The sequence below is a fragment of the Acomys russatus genome, chromosome 10 (genome assembly GCF_903995435.1).
Source record: "Acomys russatus chromosome 10, mAcoRus1.1, whole genome shotgun sequence".
NCBI lineage: Eukaryota > Metazoa > Chordata > Mammalia > Rodentia > Muridae > Acomys > Acomys russatus.
This window is the reverse complement of record NC_067146.1, coordinates 40082634-40110037: the sequence shown is the minus strand read 5'-3', so window position 1 is coordinate 40110037 and position 27404 is coordinate 40082634. Positions and strand designations below refer to the sequence as shown.

General features: G+C 43.0%; 1 pseudogene; it reads right to left on the bottom strand.

Annotated features, from left to right (window-relative positions):
* Positions 1–2188: 2188 nt before the first annotated feature.
* Positions 2189–13531, bottom strand: LOC127194136 (sorcin-like; annotated as a pseudogene).
* Positions 13532–27404: the final 13873 nt, after the last annotated feature.

Sequence of the window (27404 nt, the reverse complement as noted above, 5' to 3'; positions counted from 1 at the left end):
CAGACCAAGTGTGATGGCTCACACTGTAGTCCCAGCACTCGAGTGGCTAAACCAGGGGTCAGCCTGGGCGACACAAGCAAGTCCCAGGCAGTGAGAGTAAGAGGCAAGGAGAAAGAAGGATGCAATGGCCTGCAAAAGCGGACATCAGAAATACACACTACAGGACAAAGTCATTATAATGAAGCCTGATGACAAGGAAGAGGGAAGGGTCCAAAGCAGTCACCCCAGGGGAGGGAACTTTCTAACTACACAGGCAAACTGAAGGGTAAATTCCATGCTTTCAGGAGGAAGTGAAAACAAATATAGAACACATGGGGACTTGCCTTGAACTACTGATTAAAGCCTGACTACCAAAACCAACCTATCATACTTGAGGATGTACCCAAAAGCAAATCCAGAACCAACATCTAAGTAGCACATCTTGGGGTTTATTCAAATGACAGAGCAGCTTAACTCTATGTTAGGACTTTGTGGGGCAATCCCGGCATCCTTGGTCTTCTTCTGAGCAGCCTAGGCTAGGGCTAAAGCAAAGCTCTGTGGCAGTACAGATAAAACATCTGTAATGAAACCCAGACTTGCCATGTACGACACAGCAGGCAGCATCACATATTGACATGTACCCTGGGCATTAAGTACTGACCAAGCACATGTAAATTAGGGGTGAATAAACACTCATGAAATGACTGATATATATATATATATATATAACACTGTCTTAACATATATTTGTGCAATGAAGCTGAAGATGCTTATGAAATGTTTATTTCACCAGCTGACAGGGAATCATTCACTTGAGTGGTCAGGTTCACATTGTATCAGAAACAAGACAGATACCTTGCTAGTGAGAGAAGACTGTTACCATTTTTACTACCAAACTGTAAGAAGCAGAAACACTGGGATGCTATATTATATATATATATCAGCATACATTTGCACACTCAGAACTACTTTGAGGAGTAAGCATTCTCTTCTTTTCAACAGTGGGGACACAGACTGTCTTGTTCTAACATAAGCCACATACATAGTAAGGCACTGCCAGCAAGCCAATGATTCAAACACTTGAAAAAATCTATTTTGTGTGTGTGTGTGTGTGTGTGTGTAAAACCAAATAAGCTATTAGAGAATACTTGGAAATTTGGTGGGAACGAAGGCCCTACACGCGTGGTTAAAGCCAGGTCAATAACTGACACATTAATTTCCGTCCTTTTCTTGCGCATGTTTAAATGCATGAACAAATGACATTCAAAAATGGTTGTCAACAATGTTTTAAAATTTAACCTGCCTGGGTTTTACTTACTTTTCAATTACATGTGCACATGTAATGTTCATGTTGGGGTATATGCATGTGAATTAGGTGCCCATGGGGCTACAGGCAGTAGTAAGCCACCCAACATGGGTGCTGGGAACTTTAGTCCACTGCAGGAGCGGTACACGCTCTTAACTGCTGAGCTGTCTCTCTACCCTGACATCTGGTTTTGAAATGGAAGCATACACATAATTAAAAAAAAAAGTTGGGAGATACAGAAATATATAAAGGAAATTAAAGTCATCTAGAATCTCATTAGTCAAGAATAAAGAGTTAGTATATATATTATTTCCCTTTAGTCTTGTTCTGACAGTTTAAGCTTGTAAGTATAATTAACAAAAGCTTGAGTGGATGACAAAGAAGGCCTTGGTGACAGTATTTGTCACTCAAATTATCTGTAAGTTTTTAAAGAGGCAGATGCTATCTATGTATCTCTGTCCACTCACAAGGCTTTCAGCTGGTTAAGTCCTAAAGCGTATACTTTCTAGCACGTGGACTGCCATGGTCACTGGTTTGTTTTGCCCTGCTGTGGATCTACTTATATAAGACTTGCCCACACAAAACTTTTAACCACAGTTCTCAGGGGGGAAAAGAAAAGAATAACAGCCAAGTCTGATGAAAAGATTTCAGGTGTCATGAGAAAACCCATAATATGCATTACATGTTTTGCATACCTTATATAAAATGGGGTGAGCAGAAAAATAAGGCATAATTGATAATGGCTCAGGGGGTTCTGACTGGTATAACCCACTTGTTCTTAATATTTATCAAACTTCCAAAGAACTTATTATCAAAACTAAAGATGAAGCTTCGGTTCTATATAAAGTTATGATCCTGTTCAATCGTTGTCGTGGAGTGTCCGTGCACACGGCACTGAAGGCAGGGAGGAAGCGAGGGCGGGCTCCAGTTGGAATGCTGAGGACATTCAGGCAGCTGGGAGGAAACGAGGGCGGGCTCCAGTTGGAATGCTGAGGACATTCAGGCAGCTGCCTCCTGACTTAGACGGTCATGACACACTGAATAAACTGAAAGGAAGACCAGCGTTAAAGACAGGCCACCAAGTACCGTGGGTGCCACTGCCCCTCTGCGGGCAGCTGCCACGTCTTACTTTTAGGGGGACTTTCTTTGTAAAGGCTGATGAGCTTCTCACTTTATAGGAAGGACGGATCCCTTCAAGAGCTAAAGAACCGAAATCCTAAATAATGTTTAAGAGTCTAGAAACAGTCATGGTCAAAAGGACTTGCCCACTTTGCACTGTCATAGCACGTCAGCAGTTTCAGACTGCGATTTCACCCCCACTACTCTGAACACAATCGCCCTTCAACATTTGCCTCATCCGAGTGAAGGCCATGCACGCCCAGAAAGAGAAAAGCTGACCTTGCTCCAGCAACTCAGAAACTCACATTTAGCAACATAGGGATTTGCTGGCAGTGCTGCCACCCCCAACTAGACCCAGCAGAGCAGCGGCTCTCAACCTTCCCAGTGCTGCAGACCTTTAGTACAACTGCTCATGTTGTGGTGACCCACGATTATACAGTTGTTTTTGTAGCTACTTCATAACTTCATAACTGCAATTTTTTGCTACTGTTATGAATTGTACTGTAAATGTCTGATATGCACTAAAGGGTTATGATCCAGAGGCTGAGAACCATGCCCTCCCACCCCCCCACCCCCCCACCCCCCCCCCCCACCCCCTCACCCCGAGCTTACTCTCTAACACTGAGAAGGAGCTAATGCAATGCTAATTCCTGCATCAGTTCTGCTAAGCCAACTTGATGGGTCATATTTGAGAGAAAAAGAAACCAAAGATTAGGGTATGTAGAAACCACATTAGTGGTTCCCTCTGATGCCAAAATCTAAGCTTTTCCCATTCCTGAGGTTACCTCCATAAATAGCATGTTTTAAATCATGGTTTAATCTGGCGTCAGCTGTATGTTCTTAGGGAACGGTGTAGGTATGCGAAGCACAGCTGTAAGCTACCTCTCATGATGTCTGTTTTATACAGGGTGAGAACACATGAAACGTCTGCATTGGCAGGACATCTCCAGACACAGCTGGCTGAAACCTGACCACAGCTCTGAAAAATATCTTACTGTTACTTTGTAGATATGTGTATGTGGTGTGAGGTGTGTGTCGGACGTGTGTATATGGTACATGCTATGTGTCAGGATGTGTGTCCGGGCTAAGGACAACCTCAAGTTTCATGCCTCAAGCGATAGCCACCTTTTGAGAGTCTTTCTCCCTGGCCTAGAACTCACTAAGCAGGAGAGGCTGGATGTCAGCAAGCCCAGAGATAACCCGTCTCTACTTCACAGAAGTGGTTACAACAGAATGCCCAGCTTGTTGCCCATGTGTTCTGAGGACTGAGCCGAGTTCCTCATGGTTGTCTGCAACCAGGTTATCGTCCCAGCCTGCAAGAGGCATCCTTATTATGATAATCACTTTACTCAGTCTCAGAGCAACCAAGGAAATCTGCTTCTATGACCCAGCCAATAAGTGCAACAGGACAGGGCTGAATTTGATGCAATCCTCCAGCCTCCGCTTCAGAAGTGCTAGAATTACAGGCATAAACCACCATGGTTTTTTATTTGCTTGCTTTTGTTTTTTTGTTTTTGTTTGTTTGTTTGTTTGTTTGATGGCTTTCGGCAGAGTCTCACAAGCACAGCTCTGGCTGGCCTTGAATTCCTGGCAATGCGCTTGCATCAGCCTCCCAAGTGCCACGAGCCGCCACGTCCACATTCTTAATAGCTAACTTCAACAGGGAACCCTATTTTCATACACTACAACTTTTACTTAGCTTTTATCTACTGACACTTACATCATCATAGGAGAAATTCACAACTCCTTGTTGACCAGAATCCCGCCTTCGGAAGCTATCTGCAAAACAACATAGTAAAATGTAGCTTTTCTTCAAGTGGCTTTTCTAAAATCACAACAGCTCACTATTGGGCATTGGGATCAAAGGTGAATAACATTTAAATTCTACAGCCAGTCAACATAAGGCCAAAGAAAAATAGGAATACTAAGAGACTTGAGATAAAAAGGTGACATCATAGACAAAAGGTAGCCAATGGTAGTTTTCAGTGTGGATCTGATAAAAAACGACTGGTCTCAGTTCGTTAAAGCAGTTTAGCTTTATAGGCCCTTAACTGCGGAGAGAGCAGAGGGTTCTCATCACCATAGTAACATACACGCTGCTCACACGGAAGCACATGGATACAGTCCCTAATATGAGAAATGGACTGTGATGAAATAACTCACTAATTTCAGCCTTGCTGCCCCCAAATTTACTTTAATTGTGATCTTTTCAAACATCCACAGTTGAAGGGAATTACTCACACCTGTACTCGTGATCAACCGATATTGCACAAATTAGGGCTGTGGGTGTAGCACGGTGGCCCAGTGTTTACCTAGCAAGTGTAAGCTCTCCGTGACACTAACACCACAAACAAATGTTCTTACAAAATAGATGGTTAAATCTGTGGCATTTTAATAAAATGTACTATGACAACTCATTCACCTAAAAAATTCTGAATAACATATTATGCCCCATTTGCTAACTAGCTGTGTTAAGGATCTGCTAAAGCACCCCCTAAAACTATAAAAAATTTGGGCAGAACAGAAGTTAGGAGGCATGGAGAAATGACAAACGTCATTAAAGAAAAGGGTCTTCTCTGCTCCTGGTCATGAGGACCAGCTTTATGGAACACACCTGTGAGAGCCCTCAGTTTGACGCAGCAGGCGATGTAGTCGTCAAAGGTGATCTTCCCACTAGTGCTGTATCGCTTGCAACTGAATTCACAGTTTGTGGGCTCAACCTGAAGCCTAGAAGGCAGAAAAATCACCCAGCAAGAAAGGTTGAAGGCTTGTCAAACAAACAGACAAACAAGCAAACAAGCAACAAGCAAACAAAAAATCCCCCAAGGCCCAAACCAACAACAAAGACATTAAAATAAACACAATTGAAACTGGAGAAAAGAAGGAAGGAAGGAAGAAGAAGAAAGGAAGGGAAGGAAAGGAAAGGAAGGAAAAGAAAGAAGGAAGGAAAGGAAGAAGGAAAGAAGGAAGGAAGGAAAGAAGGAAGGAAGGAAGAAGGAAGGAGGAAAGAAGGAAGGAAGGAAAGAAGGAGAAGGAAAGAAGAAGGAAGGAAGAAGGAAGGAAGGAAAAAGGAAGGAAGAGAACGAAGGAAAGAAGGAAGGAGAAGGAAGAAGGAAGGAAGAGGAAAGAAGGAAGGAAGGAGGAAGGAAGGAAGGAAAGAAGGAAGGAAGAAGGAAGGAAGGAAGAAGGAAGGAAGGAAGGAAGAAGTTGTCCTCATGTGCACATACTTTTAGGGAAACACAAAACACATTTAGCAGCCAATGGAGAGCGCTAGTTGGTGACACACACCCATTGTCGTCAGGGCCTTCTGCAGTTCCTGGGGGTCCACTGTTCCACTCCTGTCACTGTCGAAGCTGATGAAGTGTTGTCTCCAGCCGTTCAGCACAGCCCAGAGCTCTTTAATTCATTGAACCCCATTGTGCCAGACATATCTCTCTGGACTATGATCAAGGACTAGAACAGTCTCATTTCACATCTTTAATGATTACACGAGAGAGAACAAAGAGAAGTAAGGGAGAATTCAGTGTTCTTTCTGCTAAGATGGCAAAAAGATACCCCAAAATTTAAAAAGCTAGTCTGTATTCTTGTTGATATGATATTTTAAAAAGTAATGATTAATAATATAGTAAATGACCAATGGTTTTAAAGCTCTGAACCGTCATTTTTTTTGTTTGACAATATTTTTCTTTTTCTTTTTTTATATATACATTTATATTATTACACATAAATACAATAACCTACCTACAGCAGAAGAACCATGAAACTATCAGGAATTATATGAATGGATAGCCACTTTTACTGAGAGAAACAGACAGGCCACATGGTCTGAATATGAGAAGGCAATATGGCATTGTAAGTCATAAGTAGAGAGCAGTTTTCTTAGTGGAATTGGGCTACATTTCCTACGTGCTCTGATACTTCCTTGCTAAGCCCTCAGACCCAAGGATTTCACCTGAAGAAAGTGAGCTGAGGTGAGAAGTACCCTGGGTGACTAACTCTAACACACACACACACTCTCTCTCTCTCTCTCTCTCTCTCTCTCTCTCTCTCTCTCTCTCTCTCTCTCTTCTCTCTCTCTCTCCACCCATCTCTCTTGAAAGGATCTCTGTAGCTCTGGCTAACCAACTTGCAATATATAGCACATGCTGCCCTCAAATTCACAGTGATCCTCCTGCCTGTCTCTGCATCCTGAGTTCTGGGATTATAGGCATGAGCCACCACACCTCTGGCTCCTTGTGTAGTCTTGAGCAACCAACCTTCTGTCTACTAAACTTCCTGTCGGTGTGTCACACTGACTTACATCCTAATAGCTAGTTATTTCTCAAAGCTTTTTGGTGATTACTTTCTATTTTTGTGTTTACTTGTAATTAACCTTGAGATGAGCTGTCTTGATACGTCTTTGCCACGGAAAAACACTCTAGACAACCATTAAGATAAAGGATACATCCAACATTGAAACCATAAGGCGACAAGTCTCCAGATTAAAAGCTGTTAAACCAAAGAAAGAACATTAATAAATATAATTTCAACATTTTCACATTACATTGGAATCAAAGTAATTGTGAATTTATTATTAATTCACTCTTCAAAACATGCTACTCATTTTGTATGGGACAGAGTTCACCACATGTGGCTTACACTAGTTTTGTGGGACTGGGTGGCAAACATGGCCTAGTTGCAAAAATTGCACTGTTCATGGATCTGCCCATGTTATAGGTACCAGTGGGAATCCCAACCTCCCCTCCCCCAACATTCAATCACCTTCTAAATAGGGTTAAATCAACTGACAGCCCCACTGTTGCTCTTGGCTTAGTCATTTCTTTAAGCTGTAGGACTCCGTGGGCTTTAACAGACATCCCTAGTTCTGTTCTACTTAGCCACTCTTAGTTCCTATGATCTGGAACTGTCTAAAGAATCTGTAACAATACTGAGGTCCTGCAGTCTGTAATCTTGGCTGAGCAGAACACTGTGTAGACAGAATGCTATAGCTCACAGGCTGGAAATAGCTTGGACTACTTGGGGCTTTAATAGCCAATAACCCTGACCATTAGCCAGATAGCCAGAACCATTGGATCTGACCCAATGTCTTCGTTCCTAGTAGAAATACTCCATAGAACGTATCACTGTGCTTTGCAGACCTCTAGCATCTATCTCCCTGTCCTACAGCTGCTAATGTTGTAACGGCTGGAAGCTACGGCCTCCACTTTGCTGTTGCTGTAGTGTACTTGCTCTTCCCATCAGTGGAAATGGCACAGTCCTTGTTCCTGAATTCTCTTATCGTTTGACTATAAGAGTTCACGTGACTTCTTCCATTGTGGCATGCCAATCAAGGTAACTTGAGTCCACGTTCCTGAACCGTAGTCCTTCCTGTGTGGCTCTTTATTTCCTTTAAAGTGAACTCATTATTTTATACTCTCAATTTGTCTTTACCTTGTGGCTGGAGTGGCAAGTGTTGTTCTGCTCCCAGGGTAAAGCCCAGAACCCCTCCATATGAGGATTCATGAATTTTCCCAGTCCACCAACAACCAGGCAGGACCTCCACAGGGGATTTCTCACTTCCGTAACTGAGCCATGCTTCCACTGTGTCTTTCAGATACATGATTCTATATGCTTTAATTATGTACCTACACCCCCCCCCCCCCCCGAACCCCCCCCCCCCCCCCCCCCCCCCCCCCCGGCATCATTGTTTTTTCTTCAGCCTAGGTATCAATTCTGTAGGCTCTCTCCTGTCCAGACCATGTGCCTGCTGGTATGATCCCAGCCTCAGTACTTATCCCTGGGATCTTCACCAGGTAGAGCTGTTTCTGCACACCTGGTGTAACTGTCCATCAAAATAGACAGGCTGGTTGAAGGGATGAATGGGTGGATGGACTGAATTCTGACCCCTAGAGAGGAGCTGTAGTGCAATGTAAAGGTTAAGGGGGAAGTGGGCTATTATTTTTTTAATAGAATAGCATGAGTTTTACTGATACCTAAAAGTTACATATATTAAATAAAAGACCAATATGGTTATAGGCCTATGGTTTCTTCATTTAATTTATTTATTTGGCTTTTTGAGACAGAATCTCACGTAGTCCAGGCTGCCTTCATCTCTGTATAGACGATGACCTTGAATTCTTACTCCTCATGCCTCTACCTCCCAAGTGCTCAGACTATAGGCACAGATTACCAGAGATAATTTCTCTTTTCTAGAACGTTTTTCCAATGCATTAGCCAACAGCCACCCAACAAGTAATTGATAGATGCAGGGTCTAGGTATTAGGAGTACTAGTACTGAGTATTAGGTACTAAGAGACACAACATGAAATAAAGCTAAAGTATGGATGTCCAATAAATTCAGGTGAGGCAAACGGGTCTTGCTCAATTATCTTCCCTGCATTTTCACCTGGGAGCAGTTTTTTTCTTAATGTGAGTCACTTGATGTAACTCCAAAGCCATGCACGAGGTGACTGGCCTCTGCTGCTGCTTCTCTTTGCTCTACCACAGTGCCTCAGACATCTTTTCTTCCAGTAGGAACACGATGCACCAGGCCTAGCAAGGAACAAAGCCTCTACCTGCCTCTGTCACACTTCTTGCCGAGGAACCCCTGAATTCAAGGAAAGGAGAAGCTCAATCTCTGTTCTAGAAACTGGAGATTTCCCCATCAACACTCCCTCTAGGGATGACTGGTTCTTGTCTGTAGTTTGCTACATGCCCCCCTCCACTCCAGTTCTGTGGGCAGCTGGGATTAAAAGATAGATAGCTGTATAGTTTCTGTAGCGCAGAACTGTGACAGCCCAGAGGCTGGGTGGTGTTATCATGGACGTTACAGGGAACGAAGCTAAGTAACCACATCACAAGGCCCTTGTGTTTCAGCAAATGCCTTCTGATGATGCACTGACCCAAGGCCAACAGAGGAGTGACTTTCTTGAGTAAATATGTCAAAATTTGTTATTACAAATTTTATGTATTTATTTCCGTGTGTGTGGGTTGGTGGGTGGAGTGAGAGTCAGAGAGAGGAAGAGTCAGAGTCATAGGACAACTTTCAGGAGTTGGTGTGAAACACAGGGCTTGAATTCAGGCCATCAGTCTTGGAGGCAAAGACCAGCTAACTCATCTCGCCAGTCCTCAAAATAGAATTCTTAAAGGAACTGCTCTCTAAGGCTGTGCAGTGTACTTCAGTATGTTTTAAAATCTGATGCATCTCTTCTACTAATAAGATATTCCTTGTTTATCTCTCTTGTTTATTTCAATTGCTTGATGCTAAAAATTAACAATTTAAATATCATCAACACTGCTCATTTCCCTACACCTAGGAAGTGCTTCTCTTGTTTAGGACCAAATTAAATGACAGAAACGTGAAAGGCTCTTCTCTTTTGAATTAATTTACCAACTAGGAACTAATAATAGGGCATTGAAGTCACACAAAACAAGGCATGATACCAATAGGTACACAAGTGTTTTAAAGATGCCCGTCTAGAGAACACAGAGCTTCAAACAGCTGAAGAGGCCACTGCAAACCCTTCGGCAGGAGTTCTAGTGTGAACATTTTAACTTATAGCTTAGTGTGAAGTTGAGGGGTCTGTTTGGTGTTCTCACTTCACTAACGAATAGAATGAAGTTAGAAGGATGCACACTTGGGTTAAGTCACTATTATCTATCCCAAACAGTTCACATGGTCAAGGCTAGATTTGAAATAAAAAGCAGAGTACATGGGATGATAAGCTCTACCTAGCATGTGGCGTCTCTGCAGCATTTATTTCCCTGTTTGCAGCTTGAGCACAGTGCTAAAAGGGCAGGAAAGCGGGGATATGTGCTAAACAACAGGGGTGCTCACGCAGTTTGCAGAGGACCCAGGAGGATGAGGAGACAGCAGGAAGGCTGCTCTGTCCTCACCATGAACACATTGTCTCTGGTGAAAGAAAGAATGACCAAGGGAATGTCATGACCAGCAGATGTTTGTATTGCCAAGTAGCAAGCCCAGAGCCCAGAGATGGGACTACTGGCCACTCGCTCAGTGCCACCAGAGTCAGGAGAGAACAAGCACTTGGCAAAGTCAGTAGTACATGTTAGTACTTATCACTAATGATACCTGATCTGGCGGATTCCATTTCAGCACTCTACCTTGTCCTCTGGGAGGGAGGACACCAGAATTGTCTCACTGGTTTGAATGGTTCCAGGTAACAGGGAACTCAAATCCAAGAAATCCGCTAACTCGTCTGGCAAGCTGGAATGGCTTGTTAGGAACTATGTTCAACTAACCTTTAAATAAAATAGCTTGGTGGGTCCGAAGAGGTCGATTTCTTTAAAGGAACAGTAAGTTCACAACTGAAGTACAGAGAACAGGAGTATTATCAGACAGATTCTAAGACCAAGAACTTACGTTTGTATCCTCCAGCGATGCCAGACTGTGTTAGACATCTCTGCAACTCGTCAGCATCAATCTGTCCATCCTTTAAACAAATAGGAAGAGGAATCCTGATGGTGACCTGTACTTTCAAGTCCTTAAGCAACGCTAACAAGAGAAAATTATTATATCCAGCAATTTTTTTTTTTTTTAAGAAATGCCTTTCAAAACTGGGCTTTCTTCTCCTTATACTACTTCCGGAAGTAATTTAATAGTGAAAGAATATTTGTCATCAAAATTAACCATTTTAAAATTAGTTGTGGAATTGCTTAAAAAAAAACACATATCCCCCAACTCCCTTTTTGAGAGATGGAGGAAGTAGGGTGTATAGCAGACTTCCAGGCACCAGTTAATACAAGACTTGGTCCAAGGAGGCTCTTGGATCAACTGATGACTCAGGAGTCAGGGTTTCCCATGCACCATTATGTGTAGAAGATACAGGCTAGGCTCCTGGTACCTACTTCCTGGCTGATTGAATTCAGAACTAAGACACATGTCATTTTTAGGGATTTTAAAAATAAAATACATGAATCCAAGTTGGCTCAGTCCATTTTATAAATAGGGAACAAGGCAAGAAGACGAATGTGTGGACTAGAGGCCGGGGCTGCTGCTGAAAGCCAAGCAGGTGGGGTCACTTACACGCTGGCGACACCAGCAATCTAAGAATGCTAGCCTTGAGGTGTGCTGTGTCTTGCGGTTTCAAAGACACAGATCAATAACATATTAAGTAGATACTCGAGAGGAAAGTCTCCCGGTTTTCGACTCCATTTTCCATTCAAACTCTCAAAGCTGTGTTTCTTAGAGTACCTCTTTCAAAGGTGGCCTGAGGATTTTGCTTAGCACATTCTAGAGCATTTCAAATTATCATTTTGTCCTTTCTGGCTTAAGTAGAAATAACATCCTTTCTAGACATGGCTGGATGACGTCCACACTACATTTACCAAACACACGGTGACCTTGCAAGCTAGGGCAAATGTCCTTCCTCAAGGCAGCCGTACATCTGTCATACAACTCTCTGCTTAGGCCTTGTGACTAGCTGACCTGCATTCTTTCCTGGGGTCAGCAGGCCACAACACCTAATAAGGACATAGAAAGCCTGCTAAGTGAGAGCATCTGCCAGGAGTAAAGGCTACCTTCTAAATACTGATAGCAGCTCTCATGTTGGAAGCCAATGGCTCTTTAGAACTCTTCTCACCTCCTACGGGGGTAAATGATTAATTATCAAATTCAACTGAAAGTAGATGCCTACCATAATTGGGACACAGAATAATGACTAATGTATATGCCTTTAGGTTGGTCAAACAGAGGTTTTTCTGTTCAGATCTTCAATTTCTGTTCTGTGAGCAAACCTTTCTCTACCCTGAATATACAGTCCTAAAGGCACCTTTATACTTTGTTGATCTCCAAAGTGTTTTTATAATCCCCCTCTGGGTCAATTGAACCCTAGTTCAATCACAAGCTTAGTTGTGAACTGAGCTGTGATGAACACCAGCAATACTATGTCCAACTTTGTTCAGAACTAAAATAAAGAATGTTTTAGTTTTTCTTTTCCTTTTTCTATCTTTCACCCAGGCAAAGGGACCCGTCTGCAGGGCAAAGATCGTTCTGCTGCCATTGCACTAAATGCTAACACAAACAGAATGCAACAACCCTTCAAGATTAAAAAAGAAAGGCTAACCTGTCCAGCCACAGCAGCAAAGTAACCATATAGCGGGTCCTGAGTTTGTCCGGGAAACGCAGGCCCTCCAGGAGCCCCTCCATACTGTGAAAAGGAAATACAAAGACATTAGATACAGAGTCACGTTTATGCTTTCAACATGCAAGGCTTCCGTACAAAGCCCAGAGAATTGGTGCCTATGGGCGCTTCCTGGGACCTACCTCCCCACCCCGCACACTCCAGTACAATAACCCACCGCGCTTTTCCATTCCTGCTCCTTTGAAAGTTAAAAGGACTGGCGATGTGAAAGTGATGTCACTATATGCAGAGCCACTTAAAATTCCTTGTTAAAGCATGAGGTTACAGAGGTCAACGTAACAGAAGCAAGCCATCTGGTACAAGGCTTTGGATTGTTTTCCTATTGGTTTTTATTTTTTGTTTGTTTAGGTTTTTATTTTGTTTGTTTGTTTGTAACAGTTTTTCTATATGCGTTAGAAGTACTTAAGAACTAGGTAGGCTGGAGTTGGTTCGGGCTGACAGGCGGGAGAAGGAAGGGGTTTCTCAGATGTGGTCCCTCTGTCTCTGACAGTACATATTCCGACCCCCTGACAAGTGGCCTTCCTCTAGGATGTCAGCTCATTTCTACAGACTTTTTGGTCTCTCTGTCACTTTCTTTTCAAGGGAGTGACCACAGGACCATTCTAGATCAAGATGGCTGTTGTTGCTTCGGGGGCATTCCGAGCGAGAGCAGGAGTTAACCACTAGCTTGCACTATCTTATGCCGCATTTCAGAGTCACCGAGTGGGGTTTCCCGGGGCGCAACCCCCACACCGTGAGCCTGGGAGAGCCCCTAAGAAGAAATGGGGCAGAAAACTAGAGCGGGGCCAACGCTGGGACATGAGGGGGCCAGGAAAACGCGCTGGGATCATCTGGGACAGGGAATCCGCCCGCCCCGCCTCCTCCCGCGCGGCGGTGGCGCCCATTCGCCCCGGGAGCCTTAGAGGCTGGGGTGCCCGCGCGCACTGCACTTACCCCCGCCTGGGTAGTACCCGCCGCCGGCGCCAGGGTGCCCGGGATACGCCATGGTGCAGACTGCCCTCCGCCCTGCCCTGCTTATCCGCGGCTCCGCCCGTCCGCCCGGAGCCGCCCCGGAGGCACCCACGCCGCCCCGCGGGGGACACCCTCCCCTTCACCCCTACCGCCGTCCGTCCCCAATCGCCCGGAGCCACCCCGCGCGCCACCCGCTCCTTGCTGCCTCCGTGCTAGGTTAGCGCCACACGGGCGACCAACGGTCGAGCGGTGACCCAGGGCCCCAGACGGGTTCATACCAGGACCTGTTCTCCCTCCCAGCCTAGTAGAACATTCCGACATCCACGCACTGCTAGGGGATTTTTTTTTTTCCCCTTCTTCTTCCTACTGTGCTGTTTTGTGGGTCATTTGCTATTTACATTAGGTTATTGGACAGGGGCGGTGTGGTAATAGCGCTGAGCACAATTGTAGGGAAGGGAAAGGGAAGGGAAGGGAAAGGAAAAGCAACTTCAGTGGGTGAAGGAGACACTTGACAAAATAGGAAAGCACCTTTGAGAACCGGGTGAGACTTCAGGACTATGCAAGAGGGCGTTTAGCTTTGAATGAGGGTGGGCCAACTTTTAAACTGGGTGTAGCTCTTGTATGATTGCTAGGCGTGGGGGTGTGGGGGTCGGGTAGAAGAGGGATTTTTTAGGGCAGGACAGCCTCACCCAGATCATTCGTAGAAAATCGAGTTGTTTAATTTCCTGGATGATTCAAATACAAACAACTGTGCTGGTGAACATTGCAAAGGATGTGTAACTCACATGGGCTGTTCAAAAAATGTTTCACAGTTTCTTTTTCGCTTTTCAGTACAATTGCAATAAGAGAGAAATGTTTGCTTGCTATTATTGACTGTTAAGGACTAAACAGTGTTTGTGCTTTCCTTTTGTGACCCAGGCTCTCAGGCTAGCCTGGAACTCAGGGCCTCAGCCTCCCGGAAGAGTCACCATGTCTGCCCATTTCCCTGACTTTAACATCTTGAGAAACCGTTTAATGAACAAGATTGACCATAGATTGAGGAGACCTTGACTCGAGCCATTGGATAAGCCATCAGCACTTCTCCTAAGTTCTCAAAGACACCCAAAACCAAAGTTGTGAATAGTGAGAAAAATTCCTATAGTCCTTGTGGTCACATAGCAAATGTGTGGCCTGTTTTATGTCTGCTTAGGGAGGTAAAATTACTGTTTCCAAATACCGTGGTGATCGGTCCAGGTGGATTAGGCGTTTTGAGTTCTTGTTCTGTGTTTCGGCACATTAACAAGCTAAACGATCAGGGCTGAACTCACATTTGAGTCTACGCTCTAGAGACTTAAATTTGAAAGCGACAACAACAAAAAATATGTGTCGCAAATAAAAAGTTTGCAGCTAATGCAGGATTCATTTTATGGGTTAGTGACTATGCTAAGGAGTCACTAGACTCTGATTACTCCCCCTCTCCCTTAAGAAATGAGTTTTAAAAGAGCACTGCAAATGAAACTCTTACCCTGATTGCCAACAAGTTGGTACGCCCCTGGTGCTTTCCGTTCAGGAAAAGAGTGTGCCAAGTGATAATGACGACAAAGGTAAATATAATTTAAGGAAAGTAACTGAAATGAATGTCCACATTTCAGAACACATGTATCTGTGTAGGCCTCATAAGGTCCTGTGAGATAGGGGCTTTTATTATGCAGTTGGGAGTCAAGAGCTGAGAGAAGGCAAGGGAAAGAAAGGAGGAAATGAACTCACAGCTGGGCTGTGGAGCTCTGGCCCCTGGGGGAAGAGACCTCCAGAGAGTAAATATTTCCCATCATACACAGGGAGGACCTGAGGGGAGAGAGATCATATGCTAACGCTAATGGTGTGGCAACTTCCCTCATTACCACAAGGCTGAATTTAATGTCATTGAATGTCAGAACAACTGTTTTCCTCTTGTCTTTGAAGATGTAAATATCATTCGTGCCTCCCAAAAAGAGGCAGGCCAGATGTGGGCCTCAGGCAGCAATTTGCAAACCAGGGCAAGCTTATGACTCAGGAAGTGCGGCCCTTAGCAAATACCTTTGTTCCTGGTATTGGTGGATGAGTCACCCCAAGGAATGGCGACTTCCCCAGTGTCAGAGCCTGTGATTAAAATGGCTACTTCAGAATCTGCTCACTGGTCAACACGATGTGGAGTAGAAACACTGTGAGGCTATGACATGCCTGTCTGTCATCCTGTGTAGCTAGAGTGTATGCAGGAGGACAGGCTCCCCTGTAATTGTTCATGCATGTAACAGAAATCTTTTTGTTCATAGTCCAAGTATTATAGAACCTAAGCAATTCATGAGCAGATAAAGATTCAGTATAAACAATTGCAGAACTGAAGTGTACTTTTCTTTCATGGTTTCCATATTTAGTTTCATGTGTGTGGACCGTGTGGAGGTGGACCAAAAGAAGCAACGTCCCACTTTTGTGGCATGTGCCAAGTGTCAGGCTAGATGCTTCCTTATATGCACCTAAAAGCACACCACCTTCAAAAGAAGATGTAATTGTGTTTTATAGGTTACAGAACTGAGAAGCAAGTAAGCTCCCCAAGGTTACCTGCCAGGCTTTGACTCTCAGGATAAGTTTAAAGCAGAAGTGTTTTAAAATAAAACCGACTATAAAACACTAAGCCATGTTTTCCATATGAGGCATTAGAACTGAAATGACAGTTCAGAAAAAAAGACCTGGGAGACAGAAAACCTTCTCCAAAGATCCTCATATCTGCCTTCACAAGATCAAGAACATAGAACAAACAGGAGACTTACTTCATCCCTCAGCAGACCCTATAGAAAGATGATCTCCTGATGCTTGCCCCCCCCCCCACGATTCTTTTTAATTTTGAATCAAGTTAAGTTATAAACCTCACTGGGATAAGATCACATTCTTATCCCTATACCTCCAAACTGTGAGTCCTAGATACAGGCACTGTCATGCACATGCCATTTGAAAAGACTCAGCAACAGAGCACCAACGGTGTCTTTATACAGAAGAGGGCTTTTTCACAGGAGCCCGACTACTGTCATTCATGCTAAAAATGTACTAAGTCTTACAAAAAAGCCTTCAGGGAGTTGTTGATGCATGCCATCCTGATTGAAGGCGGTGGCTAAAAGAGGCTGAGGGGAGCTGTTTCAATTGTAAAGCTAGACGAAAATCAGTTCTCTTGAGAACAGAAACTTTTGTGATCACCAATCACACCGTTTTAGAGATTTTTAAAAAGAGACAGCACCTAAGAAGAGGCCAGAGAGTGGCCGGTACTCTTGAAGGCTGACCTGGCTGAATATAAATATCTTGCTGTTCATAGTAAAAGCCCTAATATGATCTGGCTTTGCCTCTTAGAAGACGTTATGGTTTGGATCTTGAATGACCCCCAAAGGCCATTTGTTAAAAGTTTGATCTCCAGTCTGTAGTGATACCCAATGGGGGGAGCGGAACATTTCAGAGACAGAACTTTAGAAGAAGGATGTCAAGGTGCCCAAGGGGATATTGGGCCCTTGCTGTGTCCCTGTTTTCTCTGTTTGCCTCCCTAGTCATCGAAGGGACTCTGGACAGCTCAGGCCTGGTGAATATGGCTCTGGCAGGCCTTGCCCTCCTCTCCATTCCTCTGCCTTGCTAAAAATCCATTAGATTACACTCCTAAAGTTAGCTGCTAAGGTCTATTCCCTTATTTGGCCAATTTGTCCTCCTGAGGCTGACTACTAAAGTCCAGCTAGCAAAAGCACCCTTTGGGCTCACCTAATTAACATGCCCAATTAAAATTAAACACCTCATCCTAATGCATGGTCTCCCCTCATACCTTTATAAACCAACAACCATTTGCCTATGGGCCATGTTTGTCTTTCTTTCTATCCAGAGGCAGTCCTTTGTCCTCCTGACACATAACTCTTCCTTCTTTCCCTTGGTCCCCTTTCCTTCTCTCTTGACCGCCATCTCCTGTCTTTGTCTCTTATTCCCTGCCCCCTGTCCCTCGAGGACAAATACATGTCCTCTGTAATGAGAACTTGGTCTTCAGGGCCTTGAGCCCATGTTTTTCCTTTAAGTCATTCCAGGATACATTAGCTTCACAACACAGTCACCACCATGGTGCTCTACCTCATTATCAGCCAAAATAGCAATGGAGCTATAGACCTCTAGCTGTGATCTTCCATCTTCTTAAGTTGTTTGTGTCTTGGGTATTTTGTTACAGCGATAGAAAGCCAACAAAGACAGGATTCTATTCTTTTCTGAAAATCCCTCTGAAACCCATCTCTGGACACATTTTCAAAACAAAAGGTAATGGATATGCTCAGTCCCTAAAGAAAGGTTAAGATAAACGTTTTCTATATAACATTCAGGCAGAACTTCCTTATTTAGATAGGAGTGAAAGGAACTGTGTTGCCAAATAACTGCAGGAGTTTCACCACTTCTTGCAGTTGACTCAGTCATAGGGGAAGAAATGAACAATGCATTTGCTGTTATAAGGGCTCAGCTTTCTTTCAGCTGGAATCTGGGTGAGTCAACTTGTTATCTAAAGACTTCTATCTGGAGCAGTGGGTATAAGTCTGTGTTAGAGTGCTTGGATAGTGAACACTACACAGGTCCTATCCCCAGCACTATATACACACAACAACAACAACAACAACAGCAGCAGCAGCAGCAAAAACAAAACAAGAGACAGAGAAGGAAAAAAAACCCAGATCTCCAACTTTGAGTGGGAATGTACACTCAATAAAAACACAGGCAACTGATGCCAAAGTCGTTTTCATAAGTTCTTGGGACAGGATGTGAACAGCAGGTACATCAGTGAATGTAAGATGACTTTTGCTCATCGCCAAGAGCAGGGCTCACCCGGGGGCGTGATTTTGTTTATGGGATCGTGAAGTCCATCACGGATGCAGTACTTCTTGGCTTCCAGGATGTTCCAGGTGAGGTTGCATGACTAACCACCGCTAGTCAATAGGCTTTTCTGCCACGGTGGAAACAGAACCGTGTGGGCTATTAAACATCTGACACAAGGAAGTAAAATTTTAATTTAAACAGCATTGTCATCCAGTGACTCCTTTCTTGGGCCAGTACAGGAACATTTTCATATATGTTGTTGTCCCTGGATCTCAGAGAAAGCATGTACACGTACTTGTTTGGTATAGCAAGGGTGGGTGAGATAAATTAGCGTTAAACAAGACACAGCAATGGCAGGTGACAAACGCCCCTATGTTAGATTACTAGATTATTCCACTTTACAAAATGGAGAAGCTGAGGTCCTGGGGCTTGTTCTCTTAGTCACCTCACTAACAGAAGCAACGAAGGCATTTTATTCTTTTCTTGTGCCCATACCATTCACTCTTCTTTCTGTGTTTTTTCTGTTCCATCTGATTAAGGATTGGGGAGAGGGCCAGTGATAGGGCTCAGTAAGCAAAGGTGCTTTCTGGTCAGGACTGTTGACTTGAGTTCAAATTATGGAAGGCATATAAAGATAGAAGGAGAAAGTAAATTCCACAAAGTTGAGCTTTCATCACCATACATCCATTGTGATACATATGCCCTCTCACCTCTCTCTCTCTCTCTCACACACACACACACACACACACACACAGAGAGAGAGAGAGAGAGAGAGAGAGAGAGAGAGAGAGAAACAATAAACAGATTAAAAATGAAAATCTATTAAAAAATAATTGAGAAAAAGGTTATATTCTTCAATAAGCTATATTTTAGAAATCAGAACATTTACAGAGGCCCACCTGCTGCCACACAATGCAGCGTGGAAGAGAAAGAAATGCAGACATCTGCCAACCACCAGGCAGGGAACGATGCCTAGAGACCCACCTGCCACCACACAGCATGGGTGAGCTATTGACACTGAGTGGCCCAATTGCTGCAGGCAGAGGAGGTCACTCAGAGGCCTGTGAGGTGTGTGGCCCAGTCAGTGAGGATACAATAGTGATGGTGTGTCAGAAGCCAGAGGCCTCAAATCAGACTAGTGACTCATTGCCGTGAACATGAGCAAGTAAAGATATGTGGACAGTGGGGTACACTGTGGGACACGGTGTGCCACATCACAGCTTCCAGGAGATGCTGTCTGTGCTTTGTTTTGTGCTTGTTTTTATTTTTATTTTATTTGCTTTTTTAAATTTTATTTTGTGGGACAGTTGCAAGGGTGAAGGGCAGATACGAGGGCATGGGAGATGAGAGTCACAAACAATCAATAAAAAGTTGAAAAACTGAAAAGGCTTACTATCAAAAAGGAAAAAAAGAAAGCAGAAGATTACAGTTGGAGTTGTTTAAAAACAATGGACAACCAAACAAAAAAATAAAACCACAACAAAACAAACAAACAAACAAGAGCCAGGTGTGGTGGCACATGCTTTTAATCCCAGCACTTGGGAGGCAGAGGCAGGTGAGTTCCAAGACAGCCTAGTCTTCAAAGCGAGTCCAGGACAGCCAGGGCTACACACAGAGAAACCCTGCCTCAAAAATCAAACCAAACCAACCAACCAAACAAAAACAAAAAACAAAAAACAATGAGCACCTATGGAGCTATATTACTACCAATTACAAGGGTCCATTTTAAGATAGACTATTACTTTTGATGCACAAAGTGTAAATTATTATAAAATGATTAAAGGGAGGTAAAGAAATGAATGTTTTAAAGACTGGCTGTAATCTAGGATTATGCTTATTTTTTGTGCCTCCACAACTTCCTCTGTTTAAGGACTAACGAGCACTGACTCTGCTTAGCTTCTGAGATCTCTGAGATCAGACAGGGTTATGTGCATTTGGGGCGGGGTGGTCAGAGACTTAAGCACCCACAGTGTGTGCACATTGCCATCACCCTATTTGGGACCAGGGGGAGAGGGAAATGCTGACTGTCTGTGTTCAACAGCAGAGTTGTAGAGGAGTAATGTTCCTGACAACACGGACTACACAGTGTACTGGACTCTTAAAGGAACGTGTTCTGTCCACAGGTGGTTGGCAACCAAGAAGTAGCTTAATCCTCGTTTCCCAGAAGACATTCAGTGTTCTTCTGAGGAAGGCCATGCCCAAAGCCAGGGTAGACTTCGGGAAGGAAGACTGAGAGCATCTTGTCACCATCCTAGTCATTTTACCCTGTCAGTCCTGACGTCACAAACTCAGTACTGAATCAGAAGGGAAGTGATAAACCAGGTCTCCGAGAAAGGAGAGTAGGCAGTCTCCACCACCCCATTCACCTGGGTGACCTTGGCATCAGTGGGAAGGAAAAAAAAAAAGGAAGAAAAGTTCCAAATTAGGGTCTAGAGAAGGAAGAAAACCTGTTGGTAACCCAGGATTCCAGAGAGTACGTACGAAGCTGACACCTAAGTCAGTAGTGAGAGATCTTGCTTTTGCATTTTTTAAAAAATACTGGTTTTGGAATTATGTAATAGAGTCACAGCATTCCACCCTTCTCTTTCCTCTAACACTTCCTGTGAACCCAATCATGCTGCCTTTCCAATTCATGGCTATTTTTTCTTCAATTGTTGTTACACACACACACACACACACACACACACACACACACTGACATATAAATGCAACATCACCTAAGCTCAGGAATCATTGCAAAAAAAAAAAAAAGGGAGCAGACAGATAGTTAGAGCCAGAGGAACTGGAAATTTTCTGTGAGATTCTGTCTCCTAGAAATGTCAGAAAAGCTATGTCTATGAATTCTCACCAATATTACCACCTAAACAAGACCCGAGCAATAATAACACACCCATAGATACGCTAACATGGAAGGGGACACACCAACAGACACATTAACATGGAAGAGGACACACCAATAGGCATCTTAACATGGAGGGGGCACACCAATAGGCATGCTAACACGGAGGGGGAAATCCCATGAGGCCTCAGTCCTAGATAAAGAACTACAGGCAACTGAGAACTGCTGAGAATGGGAGAAAGCCTTCCCCAGGTAAGAGCATGCAAATTAGTTATGGAATATCAAGTGGTCAGCTGTGAAATCATGTACATACAGGTAACATTGTATGGGCTGAGCAATAAGATATTTTTGAAATAAAAATGATATATTTCTTGGACAGACAGTAGAATGCAAGTCTATCATGTGTGAAGCATTGGTTTCCGTTCCCAACAGCAAGAAAAGTAAAGTATGATATTGCTTAGTTTATGTAAGACTTTGCCAGACGTGCCTTGCCCATTTTCCTCTAGAAAAAAGCCAGTGGTAAGGCTGGGAAAGGAACTTTGATTAATTAACCCTCATCCCGTTTCTGTCTTTTGTTTGAGAAGCCAGAAATGATGACATTACTATCTTGGCAAGCAAAGCTTCAGTTAAGGTAAAATTGAATGCTGCGTGTTTACTAGATTATTATACATGAAAAACAAATATCCAGATAGCTAAGATTCTACAAAGAATAAATCTGTCTCCATCTAAGACATATCAGAAGAACTAGATACATTCACTTTAATTATATTACATACTTTATGGAATTTGCTGGAATTATTATTTTGTGAAGGACCCCCATACTGTTTCTATTTTTTAAAATAAAAAAGGGTAACTAACTCTCAAGCAAAAAGATGAAATTGAGCCCTTTGGAAACTGATGAGCTACACAGCTCAAGGGTTTTTGAGTTTCTCCTATATTTCTCAATGGAAATCCCAATGTTGAGAATACATTTTTATTTTAAAATACTTTTACTCACCATAATTATAATTTTATGCTTTGTTTTTAAATTTTAGCCATCATCTAAAGCACTCAGAAAGTATTTTATAGAAGTAAACTTTGAATACACTCTGCCTGAGAAACAGTGTCACTACCATCACAAGTGTTAAGAACTTTTTTATCCTGGTAGTAGAATGTTAAATACATAGTTTTTGCTTACCTGCATCTTTCAGTGAAGGCTCACAGGAGGCAGTGGAGACTCTTAGAGGAATGTGTCCCTGCTGGGTGACCAAACTGTAGAATCAAGAAGTCCAGAAGTCGCTTCACAGCCACTGTATCATTTCCCTCCTGACCCTTGGTAATCAGTAACCAACTACAAGCACATTAAGACTTCCCATAGGTGCCAGTGAGGGTTTTAAGAAACACACTTGCTTCAGTGGCAAAAAGAAAGATCTTAGCCAGAACAGCTAGAAGCCAGCAGCAGTATTCATTATTCTCTCTCTCTCTCTCTCTCTCTCTCTCTCTCTCTCTCTCTCTCCCTCTACCCTCCCTCCAGCCCTCCCTCTTCTCTCCTCCTCTCTCTCTCACACACTCACAAATGCATCAATATTAGACACACCTTTTTAATTATTACTTATATTAAAATGATCTTCTGAAGACTGTCGAGCTATGCATTGCAATGGATGTGGAGAGAGCTGGCTTATGCTAGCTGCTGAGAGCCAAATCTCAGGGATTTTGCCAGCCTGTAATTAGTAGGATCAATATTATAAGTTAATTAAAAAAGCCCCAACCTTCTGTTAGTTTATTCAAAATAAAAATATGCATGGAATTATAAAAATATAGGTTAACTATTTCCACCATATAAACCATTTGACATTTGTTTTTCAGGTTCTTAAATCTCATCCTGTTGCCTCACTAAACTGTGCTGTTTGCTGCATGTTCCTTTTGCGGAGAGGATCTTTGCTCCACCTTGGTCTTGCTCTCCTGGAGCTGTGCCAATTGGGTCAGGTGTATGGTAGGTCCTCCTCAGTGCAGTTTCCAAGAATGCAGGTCATTCCAGTTGCTTGAGATTTCCAGAAATTAAAACAACTTTAAAGTTTCCAAAGACATACATATGCCTAACGCTGTCATGTTATCATATTACAGAGCAATGCACCGGCATTTTCTGTATATGCAGGAGAGGATGTTTAATTTTGTCACCGTTGTCATGTTGTCATGTGAAAAGCTTATATTCCCCCCTCCCGTCCCCTCTCCTCCCCAGCTCAGCTGCTGGGTTATTTCATTCTGAGATATTTCTAAACTTTTGTACCTAATTTCAAGGGGGGAAAGGAGAACACGTGAAAAGTTAATCCTGGCAATTTCTCTTTGTTATCAAATGTCACTTCTTAGGTGAGAAGGGACACATTCATCTTGGTTCCAGTTGTCAATCAGGTCAAAATTTGTCAGAGATCCCACAACACCTGGTGGTTTATAAATTATGTTGTCTACACTGTATCTCTCTGGTTTTGAGACATCTCTAAATGCAGAAATGAAGGCACAGTTGCTACCTTGAATGCTTTTGCTCCAAGTACCCAAAAATTTCTTTTACTGTGAATGAGAGCAATTGTCTTTTAAAATTTGAAGTTCTTAACTACTTCTTTCTCTTTTGCCTGATGTAATCTGCGGGAGCTTTCACTGCTTGCTGGCCAGGCATTCTCTCTCCATCATCATTTCATTAAAAAACACTTTGAGGCTTGGTTCACGCTGTATCTCTGCACTACAACAGAGTGCTGACTATAGTCAACTCTGTCAGACACTGCTTGACTTTTCAGTTCAATATCCTTCACTGAACATACCTCAAAATTGGATGCAGCATCTGACATTCAATTCAACAACTTGAAACTGAACGTAACATCTGGCTGAAATGACCAGTCAGAATAAAAATCCACTAAAGAAATATGAGCAATGATTAAAAGTCTGTCCATTTTATCTAAATCAACACTTGTTATGTCCCCTGGTACAAGTGTGAAAGTCCAAGTTACCAGGAGCACAGGGAGGAAGGGGGCCATCTGACGTCCCGTAGATAGGAAAATGGTGGGATTCATGGTAATGCTGGGCTCCATGTCTGGGTTACAAGCTTGTAACTGGTACTCAGAGCATGCGAGTGAATGATTTTGCTCTATTTGAACATTGTCATCACGTGCTATTTGATATCAATTCCCAACTCTGGGGTCATCACACTCTGTTCGTGGCTTGGATTTGGAATGGTGTGAATTGTCACTATGAAAATCTATTCCCACTGTAAGTGACAGGTTGCTATAATTGCAGAGACATTGGAGAAAATGTTGATAGGGCATATTAAAATTTAAATTGCATGTCTTCAGTCATTCTAGTATACATTGCACAAACAAATGAAATATTCTGCCAGTATTTAAATTTGCTTAGTTAGTTAAAACCTCGGCTTGGCTTTGTGAAAAATTAATTATACTCAATCACGAAGAAAAAACGTTGAGTTTAGGTTTGAAATATGAAGTTAAATTTAATGAGTTGCAAGATTTTATAGGAGTAATAGTCACATGATCATCTAATCTTTGCAAAATGCTAAAGATTTCAGTCATCATCAGTAGAATCGAGGCAGAAGTAAGTCTTGGTTTAATGAAATCACTTTCTGAAGATGGGAAATAGTTCAAGAGAAGATCATTTATCAGATTAGTTTTCCAAAGAATTTAATGGAAAGTGTTGGTGGATTGGGATATGAGTTTATTAGGGAAATTATGATTAAATACCATGCATAGGCAACTTACAGATACAAATCTGCTTGCAATAAACATGTAAGAACCATTTGACCATGAAACTGACAATAGAAAGCAATATGTGTTTTATTTGTAAATTGTGTATGAGATATCTGTTATGAGCTATTTTGATGGAGATTGTGTTGAATCATATAGATTGGCCATTTTCTTTTTGTTGCTTTTCGTTTTGCGAGACAGACTCGTTTTGTAGACCAGGCTGGCCTCGAACTCACAGAAATCCACCTGCCTCTGCCTCCAAGTGCTGAGATTAAAGGCATGCGCCACCACACCTAACAGGATGGCCATTTTCACAATAATAAATCTACCAGTCCATGAGTGTGAGAACATTCCTTCTCTGGTACCGTCCTCAGTTTCTTTGTTCATTGTATTTAATTTTGCATTGCATAAGTCTTTCAGAGCGGTGTGGACCCTCCCACATCAGCCATTAATAAAGAACTTATTCCAATGTATTTTGAGACTATTGACAACGGTATTGTTTCACAATTGCTTTTTTGGCATGTTTGGTGTCTCTACAGAGGGAAGCTACTGACTCTGCTGCTTTGCTGAGTGCATTTATCTGTTACAGGAATTTTCTGTCCTTACAGTTAGTCTTCATTGCTGTTCTATTGTTGTGAAGAGACAGCATGACCACAGGAACTCTTACAAAAAAGAAAACATTTACTTAGGAGCTTGCTTTCAAAGGCTTAGTCCATCATCACCACAGTGGGGAGTAGCTGAGATCTCTACTTCCTGATTTGCAGGCAGCAAGCAGAGAGGGACAGAGACAGAGACAGAGAGACAGAGACAGAGAGACACACACAGACACAGACCGAGAGACATCAGACAGACAGACAGACAGACAGACACACACACACACACACAGAGAGAGAGAGAGAGAGAGAGAGAGAGAGAGAGAAAGAGAGAGAGAGAGAGAGAGAGAGAGAGAGAGAGAGAGAGAGAGAGGGACGTGGTGACACAGGCCTTTAATCCCAGCACTCGGGAGGCAGAGGCAGGCAGATTGCTGTAAGTTTGAGGCCAACCTGATCTACAAAGTGAGTCCAGAACAGCCAAGACTACACAGAGAAACCCTGTATGAAAAACCAAAAAAAAAAAAAAAAAAAAAAAAAAAAAAAAAAAGAGAGAGAGAGAGAGAGACAGAGACAGAGACAGAGACAGAGGAGAAAGAGAGAGAGACAGAGAGACAGAGACAGAGACAGAGAGACCGAGACAGAGACAGACTGGGTTTCATGTAGGCTTTTGAACCTGAAGCCCACTCCCAGTGACACACTTCCTCCAACAAAGGCACATCTCCTACTCTTCCCTGATGGAGAGATAAACTTGTTTTTGTTATGATCCTAAGTGTGGGATGGTGTAGAGTCTTGTGAGAGAACAGGTGATGTTAATCCAATAGAAGACAAACCACCTCATGCGGGAGCTTAATTGTTGCCAGCTGAAAAGATCCGTGAACAGACTCTGGGAGGAGATATATAAATGAGCCCAAAGCTGGAGGCGGGGCTTTTGGAGACTTGGGATAGTTTTGGCTGTTCATGACTCCACTTTGAGCTCTCCTAGAGAGACCTGCCTTCCTAGAGGGAAGGCTTCAGGGCTCTGGGCTTCTGCTGATGTTTCGGGCTCCTGCTGAGGTTCCAGGTTCTGGTTACTCCAGGTTCCAGCACAAGAACTCCTGCTGATTACACCAAGAGAATCATTCCTCAGAACTGATATCCTTACGGTTTCGGTATTGTATTCTTTAATCTTCTTTTCCTATTGTTTAGGTTAGTCGGGTTACAAGTGAGGTTATTAAGTTCATAAGAAAATATATTTGTTAAGAAAATTGAGCCTACACTTCCCACATCAACTAGGGACTAAGCATGAAATGTATGAGCCCATGAGGGCCATTCTCATTCAAACCACCACAGGGTCATTTACATAGAATCATATTGTCTGCACACAAGAATATGTTGGCTTCATCCTTTCCTATTTGTAGCCCCTCTATCGTCTTCACTTATCCTATGTAATATAGGTAAGACTTCAAATACTGCCCTGAACAGGATGGGGATGGGTGGCCACCCTTGTCTTGTGTCTGATTTTAGTGGAAATGCTTTGAGAGCTGTGCTGGCTCTTTTTATGTCAATTTGACACGTGGTAGAGTCATTTTGGAGAGAGAGAGAGAGGAAAAAAAAAAAAGAAAGAAAGAAAATCCCCTCTCCAAATAGGTCTTTGGGCAATTCTGATGGTTTTTCTTGATTGATGATTGATGTGTGATGGTCTACCTCACCGTGGGTGGAGTTGTCCTCGGGCTGGTGGTTCTGTGTACTGTAAGAAAGCGGGTTGAGCAAGCCATAAGCAGCAATCCAGTAAGCAGTGTTGTCCTATGGCTTTTGCACTGGTTCGTGTCTCTGTCTCCAAGTTCCCGCCTGACTTCTTTTAATGATGGCGGCTTATGGTATAGAAGTGTATACCCAAACAAACACTTTCTTCACCAAGTTGCTTTTGGTCATGGT